At 39.4% G+C, this 25,927-nt stretch overlaps 1 protein-coding gene across 1 annotated transcript in view; it reads left to right on the top strand.

Moving 5' to 3' along the window:
- Positions 1-328: 328 nt before the first annotated feature.
- METAP1D (methionyl aminopeptidase type 1D, mitochondrial) overlaps positions 329-25,927 on the top strand; it is a 49,073-nt gene continuing 23,474 nt past the window's right edge. Inside the window, exon 1 of the mRNA XM_026061448.1 lies at positions 329-375. The gene's annotated coding sequence lies outside the window, so the exon portion shown is untranslated. The remainder of the gene's footprint in view (positions 376-25,927) is intronic.

Here is a 25,927-nt window from a genome sequence, read left to right as displayed (position 1 = left end):
TATTTTGCACTGAAGCGTGCGGCTCCATAACTTCCTACATGTTGCCACTTCTGCGTACATCATGGCTTTTCAGGACCCTGCTTCTCTCGTACTTTAAGGGCCTTCTAAGAGCACTCTTTCTACCATGTAACCTTTCGCAAGTRAATCAGCCCTCTGTGGTTTATTGACTTATTACTGGCATAGGAGTGATTGTAAAGAATGATCTACTTTGCTGAAAAAAAGCATAATCTTATTGGTGTAATGTTATTTACATTTCATTCCTTCTCAATATTGTATTGTCTTGTGTTAAATTAGATTGGAAGCTCTTTGGGGCGTACCATTCTTTGAGCGTTTCTTTTTAACTTCTGTTGTAAAGCTGTCATTGGCTCATCAAAGGTAAAGGAGCTTGAATCTTAAATGTGTGAACAGAAAGAAATACTTTGCAATGATCTTGATGAAAGACTTGTAAGCTGTGTTGTTGGATTTTGGTTTGGTTTGGTTTTTTTTGAAAGCCTGTTAAATACTTACTGCAATAATAGAGCATAGACTGAACCCAGAATAACTGTAAATAAAACATTAAACTGAATGCTTTATGCTTTTAGCTAAAGCATAATGCAGCTGACATAACAGAAGCTCAGTCCCTTTTGTTGTGTTAGCAGTCCTATCTTCTGCTGTACTTTTATGTTTTATTCTATCCAACAGTCTTGAAACAAGTTTGAAATTATAAAGGCCTCTTCTGTGTAGTTAACCCTGAATTTTGCAGGGCAGAASAGCCACATCATTTTTTTTCAGCAAATGAATGCTCATATCCATAAAGAATTCCAGTTTGACTGGACTTTTGGAATCTGAACTTTTGCTGAACTCTGAGAAGAGCTACAATATTCAGCATTCAGATTCAGAGTCTCCTATTTGTTTTATTTCTGACAGCTGTCAAAACCTTCCCTCTTTCACACGTGCCAGTTGAAACTGAATCACATTTTTAGTATGTAGTAAAATACAGACAATCATTTTCTGTTTTGAATCTCAAATGAATTGAAAGTTACTGTGCAGCTTCATACTATTCTTGATTATATGCTTCAGCAGTTTCGCTTCTGCAACCATTTCGTTCTGGATATTGTTTTGGTCATGTGTCCGTGCCCACACCACCATCTCCAGCTCCCTCCCCACCTAGCAACCTTAAGTCTATTATCCAGTTAAATGACCCAAGCTGTTTAAAATTGTTAAGCCTTCACACCTTCCCTTCAGACATCAGACCTTATCCAGTACCCCCAGTGGACGTGCTTTTCCAGAACTTGAAAAAGCACAATTGTCATTGTTCAGGCAAGGCTGATTAAATCCAGTTTTCCCTGAATTCGACAGTTCAGTATAATTTAATTTGCAAATACTAAAAGACAGAAGTATTGAAATTAGATTTCTGTTCACCTAAGGGAATCTGTTCTACCTAAATTGAATGAAAAATACTTTTTGATAGCCACTTTTGTGATATCTTTTCATATTTGTGATGTAATTTTTCATAAATGATGAAAACAAAATGTTCAGTTATTAAAGAACTGTTTCTAGATAAATGTATTTGAAAAGCTGAAATGGTGGAAGTTTGTATACTGGTTAAATACTTCCTCCACATATCAGAAGGTCTTGGGCTATCCTAAAAAAAAAATCTGTATTATGGCTGAAAAAGGAAAGAAGTTGAATGATTGTGCTTACCAAAAGATAAAAAGGCAGTTTGTGCATTTTTAGTAGGCATGTCGGGGAATTGGTTTGAATAGTCTCTGCCTTGCTAGTTGCAGAATTGCATTTTAAAACACTGTCAAACCAAGGAGAAGGTAAACAACTTTGTAAGAGTGTGAGTGGTTGCACAGGTCTTGTGAAGTTTGTACACTCAGAAACGGTGTTTCAGAGTGGCCTTGCAGTGGGTTGACCTGCGTAGAGCTGCCACCCTTGCTTGAACAGTATTTAGGTAGAGTTTTGCAGGTGATGCATAGGAGACCTGATTGCATTTACCATTTTGTGAAGGAAAACTAAGAAACAGCCACAACACAGACACATCAAATGGCATGCTGACCTTTCACGGTTTGTATTTATAATTAATATGGCTTATACAGTGTTTCATTGCCTTCTAAATGATCTAATTACATACTGTGACAGTTTTCAGGTATTAAAATAATTGCATCTGTGATATTTCATTAGTAATAACAAAATAAAATAGAAGGCATCAAAAAACTGCATGTCTCCAAGTACAGCTTGGATAGTTTAAGGCATAATAATCCTCTTTTGCAGATGGATTTACTCCTTTTAGACATGTAAATTCTGTTAGAGTAGAAGCCCCTAACTTCCTGCTTTGAAGTTTCAAGACTTTGAGCCACAGAATAATAATTGATGAGAAGATATCCCTTGTAAAATGAGTCGCTTGACTGTGATAAAAACGGGTATACCTGATATCTTGTCTCACTTCTCTCACAATTATTGGCTAGACTTTTCAAGTTAAGTTACTGTAGACTGAAGGTGTATGACACATCTCTTAAATACGTAGCCTGTGGGCACAGGCTGTACATCTGCTTGGGCACTGCCTTGCTAGGGCCTTTCCTGGACTGGAAGGTCGTGTGCAGGCGTCCTGGGCAGGTGCGATGGAACTCTGCTCTCGGGTAGAAGCTGTGGCCATCTTCGCTGGGCTTTTTGTAACCTCCAGCACCAGGCTATGTGTGATACTGTGAGATATTTTTGTTCTGCAGAGGTGGACCCTTTCAGAAATGTTTGTTTTCAAGATTTCTCTGAGAATTCTACTCTTTTCCCCTCTCTTAATAACATGAAGAGAATAAATATAAACAATATATAAGCAATATATGCTGTTAACTGTTCTTCCCTTACCTCCTTCCCTCCCAAAGACGAAAAGAACATAGCCAGAGTTTGATTTTGTTGCGTTATGGCTTCAAAGCCTTGCACTCCCAGGTTTGTCGAGTGGTGCTGAGTCTCAATATAAATCTCTCTCTCTTTTTTTTTTTTTTGGTATTACAGGGCATTCTTGTTGGGGCCATATAGATCACAAGTTCGATTCAGAGGTCTTGTCAGTAATATATGGCTGAATATTGTCTATCCTTCATTGTCTATCCTTTTCCTTAGTGTAGGCAAATTAGAGTATTTCAAAGGAATGATAAGCACTTCTCCAGCAGGCTAATTATAAGAGAACATCAGACTATTTTGAAGCATTGAAGAAGTTAGAAATGTTAGTTTGGACCTGACAGAGGGTGGAGTGATAGAAGACGATGTAGACTCAAAGAACTGAAGAAGCACTGTGAAGCAATTTGTTTTACATCCTTCAGATAGAGTGTATATATATAATTTTACATAGTATTTTTCTTTGTGATCAGGCATAGCTTTGCCATTTAAGATGATAAAACTAGTAGTCAACTGTTTTATTTTGAACTTTATTTGTTAGCATACGGAAATATACTATGGAGTCACCAGCTCAGAGGTGGTTAAATAAATAAGTACCTGCTGTAAATCTCTTCACATCTCCATTTCCATGGCTTTTTGATTTCCAAAAACACAGTCAAAATCTCAGTTTTAATTACTCAGTTATTAATCCTTTGGAGTTTCCACCACCTGCAAAAAAGGGTTCCCCTCCGGGAACCCTTTTTGCAGCAGTTTCTCATATCCTGTTGCCACCACTACCCACTTCTTCCATGCACAGAAACTGAGTATTGGTTACATATCACCTTCTCACCTATGCAAAATGCTACAGGGCATCTGAAATCTTTCTGAATATTGAGAAGAACCAATATGTTAACTGAGATGAGATGTTCTTTCCTTGTGTGCTTAGCTTCCTTTCCTTTCTTTCTTTTATTCATCCCAAGATGTGTTTGTTGGGGAGACTGTTTTTTCCTAGCAGAGAAGGAAATTGCATGTTCCAAACTACATTTTATTTCATCTGTCCTCGTGGTGTTGTGCATGCTTGCTTGCTCTCCTTCTTCTATTTCCAGAATTGGTTACAAATGTATTGGCAGCTTTGCTTTATGAACAAAAACCAGAACTTAGGGGGCCTACTGATCTTGATGGAAGTAGGGGATACCGGTGTGAAAAATAAGGTACTGAACTGTATTTTAGGGACCTGTAATTTCCTTTAGCTTATCAGGTGTTTTTCTCTGACATGACCATTTCTTTTGAAGTTTTAATACAGTTTTTAAATGATGCTTATTAATTTGAATACATTGCGGTAGACTTTTATGTTTTAAAGCAATGTAAACTCTATATAACCATTTGAAATTAGCCTTAATTTAAAGCTGATCCTTAACATTATCAGTATTTAGCCAGTTTGTGCAATCTGTCCAATGGGAATCTCTTCTTTTCACTGCTGAATTTTATTTGGAATTTACATAAAACATTCCACCAAACTTAAGAAATAAGGAATTTGGATTAAAAGATGGAGCATTAATGGCTATCTAATACAAGACTCCTGGCTCTTGAGTTATCCATATAAATTTTACTGAATCTTTTACTAAGCAATATTTCTGATACACACAGTCCATGTCATGTGTTTTGTCAAGCTCAGACCCTTGAAAATGCTAATGATCTCAGGAAAAGCAAACTTTTCAATATTTTTCAGAGAAAGTGGAAGAGAGACTCAGAATAAGGTAATTTTTGCGCTGAAATCAGAATGTGAATGCCAGAGAGTTGAGCTGCCATATACTACTGAACCCGTCACTTTCCATTTTTCTGCTTACTGCTTATGTGTTTTGAATTAGGAGTTACATTCATATAAAAAAAGAAATTGTTATAGCTTGCCTTTCAGTAAATGTACTTTATKTACCATAAATTTCAGCACGTACAAGATTTTTCTAATGTTAAGACTGAATCATAAAAAGGTTTTTAGCACTATTAATGTCCAAATGAGAAAAGTATCTCTTCATCCATATCTTCATCACTGTTTAAAAAAAAATTCACAACTCAAAAAATTGAAAAAATGTAGTCATCATCTATGATCTATTTTAATACTTTTAAAATAGCTAATACAATATTTTTTTTTAAATGTAGCATGTACAAATAACAGTCTTTGAGGGACTTGTCTCAAAAGTTTCTGGTATTCCAATCTGATAATGAAATATGCCCTGTAATTATGAAGGTTTTTTTGGCAGATGAGAAAAAGTGATTGAAAACTTTTGTTACAGAGTTTTCAAGATCAAATGATGCTTTGCTGCACTGTGCAGTGTATGAGCTGGGCAATTAGCTGGAAGCAAATATTAATTCATATTTTCCATTAATTTGTAGACAGACTTATGTCTCCAGAATTTAGCATTAGCATTATCAGCTGCAAATCATGCACTGTTGAAGTTCAAACCATTTGATCGTAGGACACTTTTAACATTTTCAAATGATCCTAAGGTAGTTTCTTCCCTGTCTTGAAAATAGTCAGGCAGACAAGGAATAATTCCCATTTCAACAGTGCAGCAATGAGCGACTGGCGGGGGGAGACTTATTTTCATGGTCTGAGGCATGGGAGAAAAAATATTCCCTTTTCAATAAAGTGTTTAATTGTTCTCTTTCCTCAGCGGCGAGGTAATGTACTGCTGGCAGCACACAGAGCTTTTGTTCTGCCGAGACCCCGGCTGCTGGCGGCGGGTGCGTTTGCGGGGTGCGGTTTCCCTCGCTCGGCCGGCGTCGGCGCAGCTTGCCCCCGCGAGGAGGGAAGTCCCCAGCGAAGGCCCGGCTGCGGCCGCCGGGTGAGCTGGATCAGCCTGGCGGGGCGTGCGGAGGCCAGCGCGGGGCTGCTGAGGTGGGGAGCAGCTCACCGGGGCGCTGCACCCGGCCTCCCCGGCCACGGGCACTGGCACCGGAGCGCAGGGGCGGCAAAGGTGGGGTTTCACGGTGCTCTCCTGGTCTTCAGACTTGGACGTGGGGGTGCCCAYGGGGTGACAAGCATTCTCCGCCTGCGGAGGTGGTCTTCCTGCTGGGGCATTCCCTTATGTGGCTTCAGGTGTATAAGCAGAAGCTCAAAATAATATCATGTAATAAGATGCAAAATCTCAAATAGAAAGTCACGTCTGTGATTTGTATTTCAGGTGTGCAGGTCAGTGCAGCCTTTGGGCAGCACAAAAGGCAAGCTTGTTCTGAACTTTTTGCTTTGTCTCTTATTAAAGGACTAGGTCTCTTCAGGCTGAAATCTATACTCAAAACAAATGTAATGTTAATCAACACACAAGTCTTAAGTGTCGTTCTGCAAAAAATTGAATGACTTCTCTATGGTCATTTAGCAAATAAATGAAATAAAGGATACCRCTTCACAGTCTCTGGGGATGAAATTAAAGAAAAAAGATACAGACTCTTAAAATCTTCATCAGAAGATTACCCTGCCAAACCTATCTGAAGGATCAAACTGCAAGTGAAGTCTCTGACTTCTTGGTTCTTGCATGTTCTTTTACTTAAAACATTGGTATTGGTACTTAAAATACCAGTATAGTATTTCAGAGGTCCCTGGTGATCTCTAAGCTTGTTTACTGTAAGATATAGCATTTGAAGAGAAAGGATGAAGGATTGAATCATCAGTAAAGAAATCCTGTATCTCAATGTGAGAGAGCTTGTGAATTGTGTTGTATTTTAGAGCACATAGCTTCTCTAACCAAAATCCCAGGTTTGGATGCCATACGAGCATATAATAAAACAGTTCCTGTCTCAGAGGGCTTGCAGCCTGGAAAGCCAAGGCAGACAGAAGGGGATGAAAGTGTTCTCTCTAGTTCATAGATGGAGAAACTGAGGGAATAATCTGTGGAGGGTCTTATGGAAGTGTGACATTGGCAGAACTAAATGGGGCCTGAAGCCTGCATTAATGCCTTCTCTTTCTGAACTACCAGAACCACATACTATTTTAAAAATGTGGACATAAATGAAATAGCTTTCTAGTTTTAGATAACATACTCTTTTTACTCAAGCTTTTGCACTGAATTTCCCTAAATAGTCTAGAAGCTGGATTTAAGGCATACATAAAAATAACATGACACTTATCTATAAAGTTCTGAAATTCTATATTATGTATATTATTTAGTTCTATGGGGGAAACCTGAATTATTCCATTCACATTCCATGTGATTCTGACGCATTTCCAGTTATTTCTCACATRGTTTTGTACATATGGCCAAAGTTAGAATTTAAGATTGAAGTTACCAAGAAAAAAAGATTTCTGTTTCAGTGGTGGAATTGCTGTAATATAGCCTCATGGCATTTTCATTTCTTACTCTGAAGAGAATTGGGTTTCTGCTGGAGTCAAATCAAAGGTGGCTTTCTTCTGGTTTCCAATCTGTTGGTGCTAAAGCTGTAGAGGGGATCGAGGTCAAGAACTCTGAGCTGTTTTTCCTTTCCARGATATTCAGAAGTGCTAGACTTGATGTTCTGCTTTGACAATCGTGAACCATGAGCAAATTTAAATGAAAGTTTAGGAATTTTATGTGAGCAATGTGAAGTGACAATTCTGCCGTTGCACTGCAAACTATAGTTTCAAAGTAGGGATTGTTCTCATATGTGGTGGGTAAAAGGCCTTTTCTGTGCTAAAAACATCTGTAGGACCCATAGCTACAATGGTGCTCTAAACTGGCATTTAGGAGTGTATAGTTTTACTTCCCTTTTTCTGTTCTTCTTCCCTCTCTCCCAGTCCCAAACAAGCACGTTCCCATAGCACTTGGAAATTCAGATCTGGCGAAGAGACTTGCTACCTCTTCTTSCCTACGACAGTTTGGATGTGGCGATGTGCCAGTACTGGGCACAGCAAGCACTGCAGAGCTTCTGAACATCACACTGCCGTGCTGTCRGTCTGGCGATTTTTATTAGCATTAAAATTTATTTTGAAAATATTGTGGCGCGGTGAAGCAGGGGCGGGGGGGAGTAGTACACTACAGCGCAATTCCTTGGGGCTGGTGGGTTGGTTTTGACATGGTGCCTGTCCAAGCTGTGTACATTTGTAACAGTGGTTTCTTTCCTAAGCATTTCCATTTTAAATCAGCAGTGTTTGTTAAAATCAGCTTGTTTGCTTGATCTAACTTTTATATTACATATATGAGAAAGCAAGAGAAGGTATACAAGGCGCTGTCTGTACTTTGTACAGTGTCTGGTTTACAGCTACTGCATCCTGTAGAAAGAGGCTGTTTGGCTAAAGCCATGTTTTAATTTCATTTTTTAGTTTTTAGTTACACATTTCTGCAGTCTCCCTGTTACCTGGTGGCGCCTATATTTCATCAAGTTTAGACAAGCAGTCTACCTGGATTTAGGCCCAGCGGAGCTGTTGTAACTGATGAACATGATCCCCTGCTCAGGAATCCACGACCTGCAGGACCCGAGGGATTCCCGAGGGAGTTCAAAGAAAACTGTATGCAGGCATTGGCTCCTGCTTTTATTATTTTCTTTGTTGCTCCTACATAGTATCACCTTATACTCATGGGTAACGTACCTCACTACCAGTAAAATCTGGGTTTAGTTTGTTGATAATTAAAAGAAAAGATTCTTTTAAAATAGAATGAAAACAGAAGCCATTAAGGATACAGGCTGCAAAAGAAGTTACTTTGACATCTCTTGATTACTGCTTACAAATAAAGTGACACGTTATTAAACAAAATAACAAAAAATGTTGTAGCACTAGTGTTATCATGCTGGTTTTTTTACTACATTATAATTTTTATCCTTCCAGAGTTTAATAGATACAATTGCATATTTTAATTTTAATTTTGTTCTTACATGTTTATTTCTTTAATCTGTTTCATTCTGTTAGAAGAGCTATACTATGTAAACATGGTGTATTATTTTAGCTGCAGAATATTATCATGATAGTTTTTTTTATTTGGAAAATGCTTTTAGAATTTTTTTTATGATTGCAGAGTGAGTGCTGGTGTTCAATCTGATTAAATTTAATTGCATTTCTTGTATGAATTATTTTTAGTTTACTTTTGCATGCCCTTATTTTCATTGGGAGCTGTAAATCTATCATATTTTTAAAGGAAAAACAKAGGGTTGGCAGTCAGACACAAGCTCATGTCTATCCCACTTTAAAACAATCAAATAACCATCTTAAAATTCTCTTAAACGAGGGGAACATGTAATTTCTGCTTAATGATCAAGACCTATTTCTTCATGTTGTTTTGAATTGTGTCCTTGCTAATTTTTTCTTTTGTAAATTGAAAAAATAGGGGAAGAGTAATTAAAAGCCATGTTGACTGGACGTGCAGTCAGAACATATTCATTACTCTTCTAGCTATGTAGGTTTTTGCCATTGTTCGTTTAGCTTTTCCTGCTTATATTTATCTCATTAACATGTTACGCCATTGCTTTTAGAGAGAGGTTTTTTTCTGCTGTCTTGAGAAATCTGTGTTGTAAAAATGGCCTCCAACAATTTTTGCTTTTCTGTTACAGTAACAGTTTGTCTGATTTATTTATTTTTCTTAAAGTGAGCTGTTTACCCTGGGATGAACTAGAGTGACTTGAGAACTTGTGAAGCTGTGGCATGACGAATGTGAAAACTGGGCAGATAAAGGATTCTCAGATTTACTTATTTAAATCAAATGATTAACAAACATCTGGAATAAAGAAGTCTTTGCTAAAAATTTAGTGGTTCTGTTCCTTTGGGTAAGAGAATAGGAAGTCTGCTGTACAACAGTGCTTGTATTGTATTACCGGTCAACTCTTCCAGTCTTCTTGTCTGCTCCAGGTTTGATGTTCCTGGTATTTTGAGGTTAAAAAAAGAAAAGAAAAGAAAAAATAATCATATCAGATCTTTTTATACCTGAAAGAAGTAACAGTACAATCATGTGATATAATCCCATTAACAACATTTTTCCAGTCATCCATAAGGGGGAGAGTTACTGTTTTTACTGGACAAAGTTCATTCAAAATTTTTGATTAGAGGATGCTTGAAAAATTAAACTGCAGTTGTTTTCTTATATTGTGGAAGTCCTCAGAGGACGCAGAGTTTAGGATTCAGTTGTCCCACTTGTGCAGTTCTGGTGCCCTGGAAAGAGTGCCGTTTGGGAAAGAGGGGAGACGAGCAGGGCAAAGCAGCGTGAGCTTTATCCGCTCACTGCTTGGTGGCAAATGTGTTTGCARATCTCCGTCTTGAGTCTCGTTTTGGCGTCTCGTGGACTTTGTCCTCCTCAGGTCTTTATGCTGATGGTCCTGGTGGAGGCTAAAGATCTCAGGGAACTTGCATGCACCAGAAATGGTACCTACCTTGCTAATCTGCTGGCGGTCTTTGCTCGAGAAGACAAGTTCTGCCAGCACTGCATGGGTGGACGGACGGTCTGATTTGAATGCACAGGACTGTGTTTGGATGCTTAGACATAGGACTGAGGAGCCGGGAGGCAGGGCTTTTGAGGCTGGTGGTGCATGGCCTTGGATAAGCCATTGAACTTTCTGTCTTTTTCTCCACCTACAATACAGATATTTATCTACCTCGCAGGTGCATTGGTTGAGATTAATGAGTTGTTTGTAAAGCACTTTGAAGATGAAAAGCACTATAAAAATGCTAAGTATTATTATGTATGAGCTCTTGAGTGCATAATGGCTGTTTGCCTGCCAGTATTTAAAGCAATTTGTAACACACTAAGTATGAAAGGCACCATATGAAATCAAGCTCTGGTTTCCATTTAAGAAAAGTCACTCATAGTTTGTGTTCAGCAGTTCAAGTTGTACCATTTGTCTTCTGTGCTAGCTAGAGCAAAAACATAGACTCTAAAAGGTTTTAAAAATGGAACAGTTTCAAAACCCTTAAAAGTAGGTTGCTATATAATATGGATGTCTTCTCATTCAATTCTCCCTCTTACCCTCTCTGTATTGACTTGGTTTTTGTTTGCCAGATACTCAGGTTTTCTCTCTGTTTTTATGTTTTGCCAAAACCTTCTTCGATACATTATTAAGCTTCTGTCTTGACTTCTGTGACCTTTCTGCCTTGACCTGTCCGTGGGTCTCGGCAGTTGTTGCTGACGCTCCTGTCCTTTGCGTTGCCTCTGCTCAGCAGCACTTGTCACCCCACAGGGTCTCCCCCTGTGTGTGAGACCGGACCTTCCCGGGCAGGGACCCTAACGCTTTTTGGGCTTGGTTATTTCTAAGTGTTGTCCAGCGGTGCTATGGCCTTCTGTGTGGGGAACTGAAACATATAAACTTGCTTTTTAAAATGAAATCTTTCACGAATTCTTTAGAGATGGCTTACAAATTCCCAGATTTCCTCGGATCACAAGTTGAAATTGTTTTAAAGTTGTCTTGTTTGTTATATATTGACATGATATAGTCTGTCCAGCTTGGATAATAAAATATCCCTCTTGGCCTCATCTTGGCTTCCCACATGAGGTTGGAGATGTGCAAGAAACAAATGGCCTATCTTAAAAAGACTCACCCTCGTGCATAATTGCATGAGCGCAGTCCCCTTCACTTTACAAGATGTCTCATGTTACCAGAATAATGCATGTCTTTAAGTACTTGCAGGGCTAAAATGTGAGAGAGAAAGCATGAAAATTAGTATTCTGCAGAGTGCAGTCTTACCGTTTTTTGGATGTAATTCAAGCAGGAAAATCCAGTATGTGGCTATGTTTATTATGATGAGAAGTGTCAGAATGGTTTATTTTGTTTTAGTTGTTGCCTTAGCTCAATATGTTCTAAAATGATATGAGAGAAAACATTTAAGGTAATATGCACAAACTTAGCTGTTCCTTAGCAAAGAGTTTTATCCACATGGTAACTACTTCCAAGAAAATTCTAGACAGGATAAGTTTGAAATTCATTTTCAAATTCCTTTAAGATAGTTCATATTAAAAATGTGTTATTTGAATGGAAAACAATCTGGAAGTGTGTTATGACACAGAGAAAATGTATGGAAAGCTCATTTATTTATTTTGTCAAATAACCAATTTCCTGAGGAGTTCTCCATTTAGAGCCTTTGTCTTTTTCCAGATCAGTAGTTGTCTGYCCCATTGCTTTTTGGTTTCTGAAAGCAGAGGAAAACGTTGGAAACAAGTGTTCAATAAACTGCTATGCTGCATGGAAATTTTAGAAAAGGGTAATAAAGGACTCTTCAGAGCTCGTCGCAGGTCTTCTGGCAGACTTGGTCTTAGCATACTGCCCRGGAAAAACTTTCAGGAGTGTTTTTGAAAGTGATACTGTGCTCTTTCCAGTTTAAACGAGAAATAACCAGCCCCTTGAACCAGCTGTGTAAAGTCTCCAACTTTCATATTTTAAAGATGTTTACTTTCTTGTATTTATACTTAAAACACCTGTTTAAAGTGATGTTTAGATTTTAGACCAACTTCAGTTTGAACCATGAAGGACTATTGCAGTAATAAACATGATCTAAACTTATACATTAATGCTTTTGGCATGTCAGATGTCTCTAAAGGAGTGCGTTGCACTTCTCAGATTATCTGTTTCATATCTAGGTGTACATAAACTTAAATTAGGTTCCACATCATCTATTTTTTAGAAGTTTGAAAGTCTGCATACATGGCATAACACTGAAAGAAAACAGCAAAGAAATGTTGTTTCTCACCTAAATCCAGCTGTTCAGTCCCACATTTTTTGCTAGATATGGGTGAAGTTGAGGATGGAAAAAAGCAACAGTAAGCACCTAAACTCCTTCCACGAGTCATGAAAATGAGGCGCTTTTTATAACAGATGATGCAGCCACTCCAGATCTGCATGTATGCTACTTGGCTTCATAGCTCTTGAATATGCTCGTAAACTCGTCTAGACTTGTTGAGCTGAGTTCCTTCTGGACTAGATAAAGTGGAAGGTCGTCTTGCAAAGACCTCCTGTTTTGACACTGAGGGGAGGTGTTGCCCACGTTGATTTGTGCAGGTTTGATACTGCAGTCATACTGCTGCATCGTGGATGAAGTGGTGGGTGGTGACAGCGTTTAAATTTGTCATCATCATTGTGTGTTTTCTGAATTAACACCTGTGAGGTAACTAGGCAGGTCTCATCTGTCAGAGCTGTTTCTGGCTATTTTGCACTGATTATTAACGTTCTTCTTGTGGCTTATGATGGAGACTTAAAGGAAACAGGCRTTCTGGGTTTTTTTGTTTCTTTTTTTTTTTWAAAAAAAGAAGGTAGTGGGACTTGTCTAGGTTTATAAAGCTTTGTTAATGCCCAGGCAGCCCATGCTAGTTCAGAAGAAGCTCTAGGCCTGAGAAGAGTTCTTCTCTGAAAAAGCTTTAATCACTTCCTCGAAAAGATGAAGTTGTTCCACCAAAGGTTCTTTTGTTGGTGTAACTCTGTCCCAGCTGCTTCCTTAAGGGTACAGTTACACTGCCTAGGAGTTTTGGGTTGTAGGGGACTCTCTTTAACTAATATGTATCTTCCGGCAAAACTTTAATTACAGAGCAACCCGAAGGCTGCAGGAGCAGTGCTGACTATGAGTATACAGTGGCTGCTTCTAAAACCTGCTTGATAAAGACAACCCAGTCTTCACTTGCTTTTGTTCATTTGGGGTCATGTTTTTCCAAAAATCTCTTTCGTGTGGGCTGTGTCACAAAATCAGCCTTGGTCCTTCAATGGAATATATAAAGGCATTTCTCAGCCTTCCTGAAGATAATATTAAAGTCACTAAAGGTGGGATTCATCTTATCTAACTACGCATCTAAGTTGGCAATACTGATTCCCTCTGTAATCATCTGAAGTAAGTAGGCTAAAATAAATTTCGATAGCTTTTCATCTTAATCTCATTGGCTAATTGAAATCATTTTTCTTTTTTGGTTATGTGACTCGGGTATAGACTAAAGCAGCTGTAGACAAACTCTGGTGGCTCTTGCTGCAACAGCTGTCAGCCCAGCTGTCAGACCCAGCTCCTTGTTGGCAATTGCAAGCTGGACGTCAGAGGTCAGGAGCCGGAAGCTCAGCTAGCTGAAAAAAAGATTGCTAGGGTGGTTGAGATGATGACGGACTACTAAATACGCTGCACTGWGAGTAGGCATAGCTGAGACACAGGCATGCGTCGCTTCTGTGGAGCTGAGCCTCTGCAGCAGGAGCAAACAACTCCACATCAATGTTGCCGTAGCTGTTTGCCCAGGGAATGTGAAGCAGGACTCCTGGTGTTTATACAGGTATGGTCTGGATCATAAAGTTAGAATTCACAATCACAGCACTTGGCAATAAGCCGTGCAGATGGATAGAAATGGGCCTCACTTATTCCATGATTAAAATATACAATAGGATTCTTAGCATATTTGATAATTTACCCAGGTTTTAGACCAAAGTCTTCCAAGAGATGGACAAAAGACAGATTGAACACAGCAGATGCATAGTCCTGTGTTTGGACCTCTGTGGAAAGTTGCGAGAACGCTAGCACTCACTCCAGAGATGAAGCCCTTACACTTTCTCTGCCCAGTTTTATTTTATATTCCTCAGAATAATTTATAATGCATCACAAATCATATCTGGATAGATGTTTCATGAACAACTTCTTTGAACAGATTTTTCAATTAGATAAATACTGCTATTGCTGCTGAGATCACCATTAAAATTGAGACACCAAAATTTCTACATGCAGAGCTGCAGTTTTAATAAAGTGCAGTTTTAATAAAGATGTGCCAGTAGTATCATTGGATTTACCAGGGGGCTACGAGAATCAGTGACCTTTCTTAATAACACCAATATGTACCTCCTGCCACATGAATGGCTTTACCAGTAGCTTGTATTTTATTTATTTCCCCAGTGCCTCTGCTGAGCATCACACAATGCCATATGTGCTTATGTCTTGCATGATACAGCGATGGCTATACAATCTTCTCTTCCAGTCATGTTAAGGTTATGTACACCAGTGCATTTTTACTTAGAAATAAAAATGCTTTTTATGTATCAATTTGGATGGGAAGTTTTTGCAAAACTGTTCACTTTATGCAATTAATATCTTACAGATTTTGTCTGTTCTGTGAACTCTGCCTCCAGAGCTCTTTCTGCATAACCATAGCTTCTTTCTGCTCCAGACAAAGAAAGAAATAAGCAAGCTGTGTTTTAGCAGAAACTTTTCCTCAACTGCAAACAGCTGAATCCTGGCAGTTAGAGCAACTGTGAAATCCAGCTGTGGGCCCAGATTGCTACCCACTTCCATCTGTCTCTCCAGTGGGCAATGTTGTTGCAAATCTGTATATTTAAATGACAAACCTGTACCAGAAGAAAAAAAAAAAGAGTTAAGGTGGATATTTGACAAATCTTACTGGAAAATCTGGAAGTCCTGAGCTGAATTTGCAAAGTCATAGTTGGGATACCCCCACTGATAATTTCCCAGGGATTGCTGCCCAGCCTTGCAGATGAGGTAGCACAGCCTGCTCAGAAGGAATGCTTGCCATATTTGTTAGCTGGCCAGTTAGATTATTTTTATCTCGCGCAAAGCAAAACATCTGTTGCTTCTCATAGATTTGCTATCTCTGTTAGAAGCAGCAGCACAAATCCTTTTCAGTTTAGAAAAAAGACTTGGAGACCTAATCTCTTGAGAAGGCTCTTTGCTTGCTTGGTCTATTTTAGAAAATCAGATGATGGAATAGTACAATAAAATGCACAAAATGACTTGAAATAGACTGATGAACATAGTTTAGAACCTAAGTACTCTTTTTTTAAAAAATGTGTTTGTATGTAGCTGTCATGGGCCTTGCCCATAAAGATCTGTATCCATCCTTAAAGCATCTTATGCAATAGGGAAGTTTTGTCTGATTGACTGATATCCATAAAGTGTTCATCAGGAGAAGTGACTGGGAGGTCAAAATTTTGAAGGTAAAAGGCACTGACTAAAGTGCARTTGGACTGCATCATTTGCTTTCTAGTGACTAACCAGACGCTGTTGCTTGTGATTTATTATCTTGGTTTCAGCAAGACAGATCCCCCATGCAGTTACTCCAGGAAATCCTCTGTAGCAGTCACTGTGGTGACAATTGTGGTCTTGTGTAATGGAGAAGCCCTAAAGTCCTTCTCACTGAGGGCTCCCCGCTAGTTTTTGGTGTCAGAATATGAAATTTGTTCAATAGGTAGCTATGGTGCTGTAGCTAATCCCACATATGTGCCTGGGGAATTCACAAATGTTGTATGTCAGGAGTCTTAACCCATCTTGCTGTGCGTCGCATAAGCCAGGACCCAGGGAAACGAGCGTGTCGGATACCAACATGCACGCAGGTTGGCACACCAGTGAAATATGGTGATCTCTCCTTAATGTTCCTACATGTAGAGAGTGTTATGGTCAAGACTGAACCTGAAGTCATCATAGTAATGATTACTGTTTGATTTACTAGAAATCAGCCACCAAGTCAGTGCCCTGGGTGCCTTAGCTGTCTTTGCAGAGTAGTGACTGCATTGGGTTAATGTGGCTGCTGCACGCAGCTGTGTAAGATACTAGTGAAGCACTTGTCCAGGGCCATGAGTGTTGCAAATGAAGTGAAGCCTTGTGAAAGATCTGAATAGTTGGAAACATTGTCTTTTGCCTTATGTAGGTTAGTTTATTTTAAAAGTTAAAGTTTGGTTCCTACTCATTTGCATCCATTAATGGGAAGAGAAAACACAGTGAAGGCTGTCCAAGAAAACCAGTGGCCGGGGCCCAAGCCATATTGGTTTGCATGTCTCAGAATCAGAAATCTGGGATTGTGTTAGCAAGTGAGTGGCCAATATAGATAGCTTCTGGAGAAGAGAAGTTATGCGTGCTGTTACACGTGTGTATCATTTAGCAAATAACAGCTACTTTCAGTAGTAGTCAAAGCCTCTGGTTTCAAGGTTTGAGATTTGTTAGTAGAAAATAAACTGAAACATCGACAGCTGTTTTCAGCTGTAGAATACCGTCGCGGTACACTGGCTGGACCACATGAGCGTGTGTGGCTGTGTTGATACCGCTGTGCCTAAAGAAGGATGAGCTGCGGAAAGCAGTTGCTAGTGAAGGCACTTGCATCTCCAGCAGCAGGACGGGAGGAAGCAATAGTATCTGGAGCCAGAAAATGTGCTTCAAAACCACTGCATGGAGGAAAAAAAAATATATATATATATATTACCCTTTTCCCTACCACACAATAAAGCCCCTTTTTGTGCCTGATGTTCGTGAAGATTTATAAAAGGTCAGATTTTGGGGAGAAGAAAGGTGCCACCATGAGCCAGGTCGGCAGCCCCCTGGGTGCTGCTGAGACACTGTGCACGCAAGCTTCAGCCCAGCAGAATCGCTTTTCCTTCCTAAAGTTTGGCTTTATCTGCTGAAAGAATTCCCAAAGAAACACCAAACGCAACCCAAAGCCTCTCCCCAGGTAGGGCCGCTTTTCGCGTGTCTCTGCGAGGGTGGTTCRGGCTGTGTGTTGCACTGCCGTCGTCCCCGGTGGGTCCTGCCGCCGGCAGCAGGGCGCCAGCAGCTCCGGTGGGGCAAAGCGCCCTCCGCCTCCGGCAGCGTCTTCCCGCTGGCGTGGGCAGCCCGGGCGTCCCACAAACTCTGCCAGCCCTGCCATGCTGCCGTGTCGTCCGAGCCTTCGCAGAGGTTTTCTGCCACACGAGTGCTTTTGTGTTTGAGGGAATCTTCTTTTTTTTAATCTTGTTGTAAATTCTACATTCCTTGAATAAGGAAACTGGGTGTTTGATCCCTGATCCCTCTCTCACTTTCTGCCTGTTTTGTACTTACGCTCCTTCCTGTTAGCATTAATTAGCACGGCTTCCCTTTGCATAGGAGTGCTGCATCATTTAGAAATTACCATTTTCTTTGCAATATGCCGTATACGAGAAAAGGGCCTGCATGATTTGAGAACAGAGCCTGCAGTTTTGGCGCGCTTTGCAAACACTTGGCAACGAAAGGCCTGATCCTGTGTCCTTTGACTTCCGTGGGAGTTTTTCTACATCTGTATTTGCGCAGCAGGGCCCCTTCGCGCGCCCCCCTGCCAAGAGCGAGTCTCGCCGGCGGGGGCTCGTCCGGGTGGTCGACGCGGGCTCCGCGGGGCTTGCGAGGCCAGCGGGACCCCGCGTCCCTCGCGCCTCCCTCACGCGTCCCGCGGCGGCAGTGCTCGTCCCCGCGGCACGGGCACGCGCGCGCCTGCCGCCACCGCTGCCGCCGCCGGCACCCTGGCCGGTGGGAAGAGTCGGCGATCAGAAGTGGTTCCCTTGGGTAGTTTTCCGGGCTGCTCTCTCTGTGCGTGCGGCTGTCTGGATGATTAATGTGAATAGGAAAATACTGTTGACCCATTTAAATCATGTTAGCCGACATCCACTGCTCATCTGCATAATGAAATACCCGGCGAGCGTTACTTCCTAAGTATAAGTGAACTACAAAAATAATATTTTACTCATTTAGATTATGAGGTAAAACACAGGACGTTAGTACTACTCATGGCATTAAATTTTAAGCCGTGCAAATCGTAATCGTCAGCGAAAAAGAACTATAAGTTGAAAAGGCTATTAGCGTTTCAGCTATAACAGTTCATTTGAGTGATCTTTTTTTTTTGCTAGTGTGCAGCTTCTAAAAGTCTATACGCAAAACAATAATAAGGGACTGAGTTCAGGAGTGTTTGTTTTGTATCATTATTTAATTTCAGTCATTAAAGAAATGTTAGAAATATTAATTTGCAGGATTTAAATGTATTGACATTTTATACTACAAGGAGTAAATTGTAATCTTTACTTGAATAAAATCAGATCTAAAAGGCAAATTATTAGTAATTGAGAAATTAAATCATTTTAAGCATTTATTTGAGTATCAAAGTAAAAACTGAAGCCTTTAAGGATATGAATTTCATCAAATAGAAACATCACTTTCAGCACGTTGAACTAAATACAAATTTTAAAATACTGAATTTAGGCTGTCAGGTTTCTATGGTTACCGACCTTTCCAGCAGTTTTGTGAGATGTGTAAATAGGCCTGTGAGTCACTTGTAATTATTTGTTTTTTTGTTTGTTATAGTTGTAATTCTGTGTTCAGTTTGAATCTAATATAGTTCACACCACATGCTTTGGTTTATGTATATTTTAGTGTGTATGAGTGACAGTGATTGAGCATTTCTTATGGAGTGCTTGTTTTTTTTGTCATAAGTGATGTATGTTGGTACTTCTGAAAATGCAAACAAGTTCTTCCTGTATCACTGCTTGATAAACAGGGACTTTTATGATAAGAAAGAGATCTTTGTAAATGTTAAGCAAGAAGATAAGTGAAAGATACTTAAAAAAAATTAAAATTAAAATTAAAAAAACTCCCAAACATTATACCGTATGCCTCCAAATTGGATCTGTAATCTTGTCATCATAATTCATTCAGTGACCCAAATGTCACATATTTATGAATAAGCATCCACGTTATGTATTAATAGCACATTCTAATGACTGACAGGTATAAAAATAAATGCTTTAATAAGGGTACTATAAGTTATCTGCAGCAAGCTCTTGATTGGAACAGCTTCCCTGTGCAGAGCATCTTCACGAAAAAAGTAAGAGCTTATTTCCACAACCACCACCACCATAGTTTAGTAGAAACATCTGTAAACTCTTACATCTGTCTGCCTGGGTGTTTGAAAGTCCAGTTTCTAGGAGGAATGCCCCAGCCTTACACTCTTCACTCCAGCAAAGGACACCTACATGTTTTTCTCAGCAGAAGACTCACCATCCTAATATATAACTTGGGTTTTCATGTGCTTACAGCCACCTTTTGTAAAACAGGATATTACAAGTAATTAATAAAATTTGAGACAAGGCAAGAAACTTTGCTGCTAGCTGTCATTTTTTACCAAATGAGTAGCAATGTAAGTATTTCATTAAAACATTCATCCCAAAATTGCTAACAGTGTATACTTTTTTCATTTTGAGATAAGCCTGGCTTATGATTCGGGAATCTTCTTGTATCCTTAAAGAATTGGCTGCAGGTGTATGGAAAAGAATTATTGCAATGGATCATATATTTTGTGTGGGGAAAAGACTGCAGGCTATCGATCCCCTTCCTGTATCTCAGGTTACAGAGAAAATACTAATACGATGTTTAAAGCGTTCCTAAATTTTCTATGCAAAGATTACTCTTATTTTAGCAACCTTGCTCATAGTTTTCTGAAAGGGTTTCTGTGTAAAACATTTTTGTGGTGATTCAGACACAATTTTTTTCCATTTAAGATGGAAATTTAAGATGTTAAAGTAAGATTTATTTTTAACACACTGCCAGTAACATTTAATACTGTAGCAGGCATGTATGCAGGACGTCAACATGCCAGCTGAAAAACAGTTGTTTCATAGGGCACCTGAAAGGATTTTATCCCAGTAGGATTCAGTGAATGTTAAAGCTGTGGGTGGGTGCATATTAACAACAAGATTTCATAGTGTGTGTGTGTGTGTGTGTGTGTGTGTGTGTGTGTGTGTGAATAAGGACTATTTGAATGGCTTATTATTTTAATCTGAAACAACCGTGTTTTTTTTTTTTGAGTAACTTGTTCCAACAATAGTCACTTCCCTACAACATCAAAATAGTGAATATAATGACTAATCTTTCAAGCTAAAGTAATTACTCTGATGTTTCTAAAAAACTTAAGAAAGATGCAACATGTTTGAAAGGTGTATTTAAATGTGCAAACCTGAACAAATACGTGTTTCTCCTAATTTATTCTACTTAAGATGAATTAATTTACTCAATATATGAATGTAGTAACATAAGAGGAATGGGTTTTTTTGCCAATCATAGAAGTTGAAATTTGCCAGATGCTGTGATTTGGAGCCTAAATTCGCCTGGTAGTAACTGTGTGTGAAACTCTTAATATTGCTCTGTCCAGGTTTTGAATCTGACTTGTTTCATTTTGCTGTGATACTGCCTTAGGCAACACTTTCCTTTTATTTTGTATTTGTATTACTCCATTGGAGAGAGGAAATTTAGTAGAAATAACGCTAGGGTTGAAGACTACATTATTTTCTTGGAACATAATCAGAATGCATAACCTTAAATCTTCCAGTCATCTCAAAAAGCAAAGASCAAGTATTTTGTTGAAGTGCCTTATGAGTATGTTGCAGAGAGGATAAATGCCCTGTTTTCAAAGTTAAGTATGTACAACCTAGTTGCATTTTATGTAATAGACAATTAATTTCCTTTGGTATATACATTAACGTCATTTAGATAAAGTTAGATTGTATTCTGTATTGTTTAAATCCTGCAATATAATGGCAAAGTGCTGCTTAATGATACTCGGTCTATACATTTATTTCTTATACTTGCTTGGCGGGATTTTCTGTATGTGTATATGCACACAACTGCTTAGGGAATAAGTTGAAGGTTTTTTTAAGGTTATAAAATTAATTTTTCCTTTTCTCTTTGTTTGTTAAAGTTGCACTGTCAAATGCTTCCGATAAAAGGTGGCACCAAGCCAACTTCCTGCAGGAGCTATGGGGAGGGTCACGGCTTGTCATGACCTGGGCACTATTACTTGAATGTTGTTATTATTGGGCTGAAGTACCCTTAGGCTGTCATCCTTCCTGTACATAGGAGAGCTTCTGATTCTCTGTGGTTTCCCCCTTTACCAACTTGCAGAACAGATATTTTCTTGGCCATGAGTTTGATTGAATAATGAATTAGAAGACCTGCGTTATTTCAGAAAGCAGTGATTCATCATTTTAGTGTTCAGGTCTAAAGTAAGTAATAACAAGCACAGCCAGTCACGAATTGTTTCCAAATAGTTTACAAATTTGCACTCCATTAAAATACTTGCTTGCATTAGCTTACAGCAAACAAATTGCTCACTTTTGCTCTCCATGAAGTAAGTGCAAAATTTTAATTAGCAGGGAGCGTAACTGGTCCTGAGGGCCAAATTCGACTTACTTCATGTCACTGAAGAATCCCAGTGGTGTCAGCAGAGGGGCTGATTTGGCTCTGCTAGAGTCGGTGGCATTTGGCCGTTGGCTTTCGTGATTATCAGACTTAACTTTGTTGGTTCTCTTCATGAGAGTAATGAGAACAGGGATTCCTATTAATACCTTTATTAAATAAATAAATGGCTTTTGTCATTATTCTCTATTTAATTTCAATAATTAAATAAAATGTCAGTTTGAATATAATGTTTGTAATATCCTGGTCTTTATTAGGGTTTATCAGGGTACAATCTAAGCACATTGTTGCAGAGATTTTCACCAATGTGTTGCTGTTGTAACTGAAGTCACATCTATACCGATGAATATTTCATTTCCCCTATCATGCTATTAAGAACAGAATGTTTTTACCCTTTCATTTCTGTTTTCTCCTTCCCAGTACCATCATGACAGCTGTGGCTGCGTCCTGTTTACAAATTGCTGCTAGTCACATTTTCAGTAGTCCTTGTGGGTTTTGCTTTTCCCTAATATGGGCAATTAGGAGGAAATATTTCTCACGAGCATGGGTTTGCTCTTCTCCTTGTAATGACATAGTCCTGTAATGCAGGAAACAGTGCTGCATGGTGTCCATGTCCCCGGTTTCCTGATGTGGGAAAAAAGTGTGGAAAGCATCTGGAGAGGAGGAGAGCCCCTTTACCAGCTTGTTTCCTGTAAGCGAAATTGGAAGACCTTGTCTGTGCAAATAGATTTCAAAATAGAGTCTGCCCTTTGACTGTCTCCATAATTACACAGCTCTCTCTGTATTTTATTTGGCTGCCAGAGCAGTTAACCCCTGGAAGTAAGGGGCTGATGATGGTGTGACCAGCACGGGTATGCAGACATGACCATGTGAATACACTCTTGTTTAGAGAAGCCTGTCGTTAAGACCTCGTTACGATATACTTTTACCAAATTTAGAAATTATTACATGTTGGGTTATGTTGATTAAGATATGTTATATCCTTAACGTACAGAAAATGCAGAGGTATTAGTTGCAAAAAAAAAAAAAAAGAAAGAAAAAAGAAAAAAGTTTTTTTCATGGCTTTGATGTAATCAACATCTGTCAACAGAATGAATTTGCTTTTGTTTAATTGCAAGGGCTCTTGTGCTGCTACTTTGCCCAATCAGTTTCAACTTCTGCCTGAGGCATTTCCCTATGTTGTTCTTTTTTTCAGCAAATGCACAGGTTATTGCTTGTGAAATGTGAGCTGCTCCTCTGTTACACAGGTTACCCAGAGTTGGAAAGAAGCTTTAATGTTTCCCATTCTATTTTTGAAGTTTATATGTACCTTTGCGACACAGGCATTACAAAGTCAGTGTTTTATTAAACAGTTATAGTTACAATTACAACTGAAGCTCTATCAAACCACAACCATTATTTCAGATTGACAAATGGGAACATTTGGTAATTAACAGTAAAAAGCTGTATGTTCTTACTTAGTTTAACTGGTTGGATTGCATATATTATTACCAAGGTGATTTTTGATACCTCACTTTAAACTGTATTCCTCTGAAGTTTCAAAAAATGAAAGTTTGCACAAAAAGCAAAATGATTAAATAACTTTAAATGACCTGACAAGCCAAATTAAAGATCTCGAGTGTTTTACCCTCAAATGTGTATATACTAAAAAAAACACCTCCCATGTCAGTTTTTTATTCAGTTAAAAAGACACTTAAATCACATATTTAAAAATGGGCTATCTGAACGCTAATTTTTCATATATGAATATGAATGACTATCAAGAGCAAGTTGGTTTTACTTCTAAATCACTCAGATGTTAATTCTGGTAATCCTAAATAATTTCATTACTATGCTTCTGTAGATACTATGACTGACTATTTTAAAATAATACGTTAATTTTATTTCTTGGCTCTTTTAACATTGTATTTATTGTAAGTTAGAACGATAATGAAGTTTATCCTTTGGTAATATTTCRCTAATTGATTGGTAATTTGAAGCCTTTCATAAATAAATACCAGAAGTTGAATTGCGAACAATTGCATTTGATGGATCATGTGCATGAACGTTTTTTTGCATTGCTACTCCACACCTCATTGAAAAAGTAGCTGATAAATTTCTGTAACTGTTTAATAGGAAGCATTAGGGAAGCACTTGTGTGAGAGTTCATTTCCAACATCTCCCTTTAAAAATACTTCTTGACCAGAGGAGAATCACATTTAAATGACTAAAATCAACTTAATTAAGGGTCATTAATAGAGATACACATAAAAAACTCCCTACTCAGTAAGTGAAATGGGAGCTTTTCATTATATAGTGTAGCATGCATGAACAGATAACAATTAAAATAGACCTAGAGTAAAAGGCTAATAAATATAGGGCACATTGTGCTGCAAAATCAGTCACTTAAAATGCTCCCACCCATCATCATACTTGAATTCTGTATTCAACCCCTTTGGCTGATTCGATTAAAAGAAAAGGAAATGTAATTTCCATAAAAGATAAATTCATCTGGTAATTCACAAAAGCTCACAGTGCATATTTATATTATTAATACAAATTAAAGTATAGAAGGTATGCTGAGGAATCCAGCAGCTCCAGCAGCACGTACACGCGTACAGATTGCACAGTGTGATTCGCTCTGGAGTCAGGGCCGCAGTTGTCTGCAGTTTTCTGTGCTCAGGACATAGTAGGTGCTGATGTGATTTCTGAAACACTGGTAATAATTCTCATTATTGCAGCTGATAATAAATATTCTGTTATTGATGGCAAATGATACAGCTTTACCTCTGGGGAAGAAAAGAAACCTGTAACTGGCCAACTTTGCGCCCTCCCTGTGATGCTCTGGGTGTTATGACGCTGCCAGTTTCAGACGCTGAGCTCTCCCTGACGGATGTCATGTCCACTGGAAGTGACATACACCCTGCACTTATGAAATATTTTACAGTAGTTAATATACATGTTTAGAGGCCAGAAAGCTTAATATAAAGCTTGTGCTTGAGCTCCAGCATTGTAGAAGTAAATAGGACGCTGACAAAAGCTTGGGTAGGTGGAAGGGACGGGGAGGAGGCAGCATGTGGCCAAGCCTTGCAGCATACAGCCAGTTGTTCCTGTCTCTGGTGATTGATGATGTTGCTATATCAAATTAGCTGCAAATATGAGAGCTTAAAAATAAAAGATATGGAGACATTAAGAAGGCTTTCTTAAGGAAGGAAGTGTGTGCATGGAGTCCAGTTTTCCATTATAAAACAGTAACTTCATTATATTTTAATGCTACTTTATTTTTACTTTGAAGGAGGATATTTTCTCTTGTAATTTTTTATATCTCAAATGAAGGGTTAGTTATCCTATGTTTATAATTCTMAAGATTTATTTTAGGAGTCATATTATACTATAGTGATATTTACTTGGTTGTCGCATTTCACCTGTTCAAGTAGTAGATATTTTTGTGTGCGCCTGGTTTATAATGAGTAGTTAGTAGAAGAACAGCAGACGACAGTACCTCATTATCACATTATCTCATGACAACACTTCCAGCGTATCTTTGGGGGAACAGAGGTAAAAATGTTGTTCCAAATAAGCCGGTGTCCCTTCTGAGCGGGGGACAGCTGATAGACGTGCGCCCAGGGACGTGAACTGGTTTAACGTCCGCAAGAGAACAGCTGGAGTCCTGCTGTCGGATAAGCGGCGCGCGCGCACCTCTTCCTCACGGACGAAGGCTTGCTGGGCATGGGCCTTAGCTAACCACGCGGGTGGCTCCGCGTTTGAGCACGTTTGTAGGGCCGCTCCGAGGCTGCGTGCAGACGCCTCCGGCTGCGCAGGAGCCGGGCGGGCTGGTCGCTGCCACTTCTGCCGRCCGAAGCGCTGCCGCCCCGGCAGAGCCTGGGCGCCGCTGCCCGCTCCCCGGGTGCCTCTGGCTCCGGGAGGTGCTTCCCCGCTGGGCGCCTCAGCTGGGCTAGAAGTTTGTTGTGCATCGGACAAGAAGGTGCTGCTGCTTGTGAACAGTTTGAAGCGGCAGCAGAGATCTGCCTGCAGTGAGCAAAGCTCGCTAGGGCCTTTCAGGTGCTGCGCCAGTTCAGACCTTGCTGCTTACCCTCAGCGCTGCTCAGCGAGCAGAGACGAGCGTGAACGCTGCCAGGGCAAACCTCGCTCAGCACTGTCGTTCGTTCTGCATTTTGGTGCTCTGAAAAAGATGCAGAGCTCAAATCTCCTATATAGCGT

This window comes from Apteryx rowi, unplaced genomic scaffold (assembly GCF_003343035.1).
Source record: "Apteryx rowi isolate R43461 unplaced genomic scaffold, aptRow1 scaffold_180, whole genome shotgun sequence".
Classification (NCBI taxonomy): domain Eukaryota; kingdom Metazoa; phylum Chordata; class Aves; order Apterygiformes; family Apterygidae; genus Apteryx; species Apteryx rowi.
This window is presented reverse-complemented; position numbering and strand designations above follow the sequence as displayed.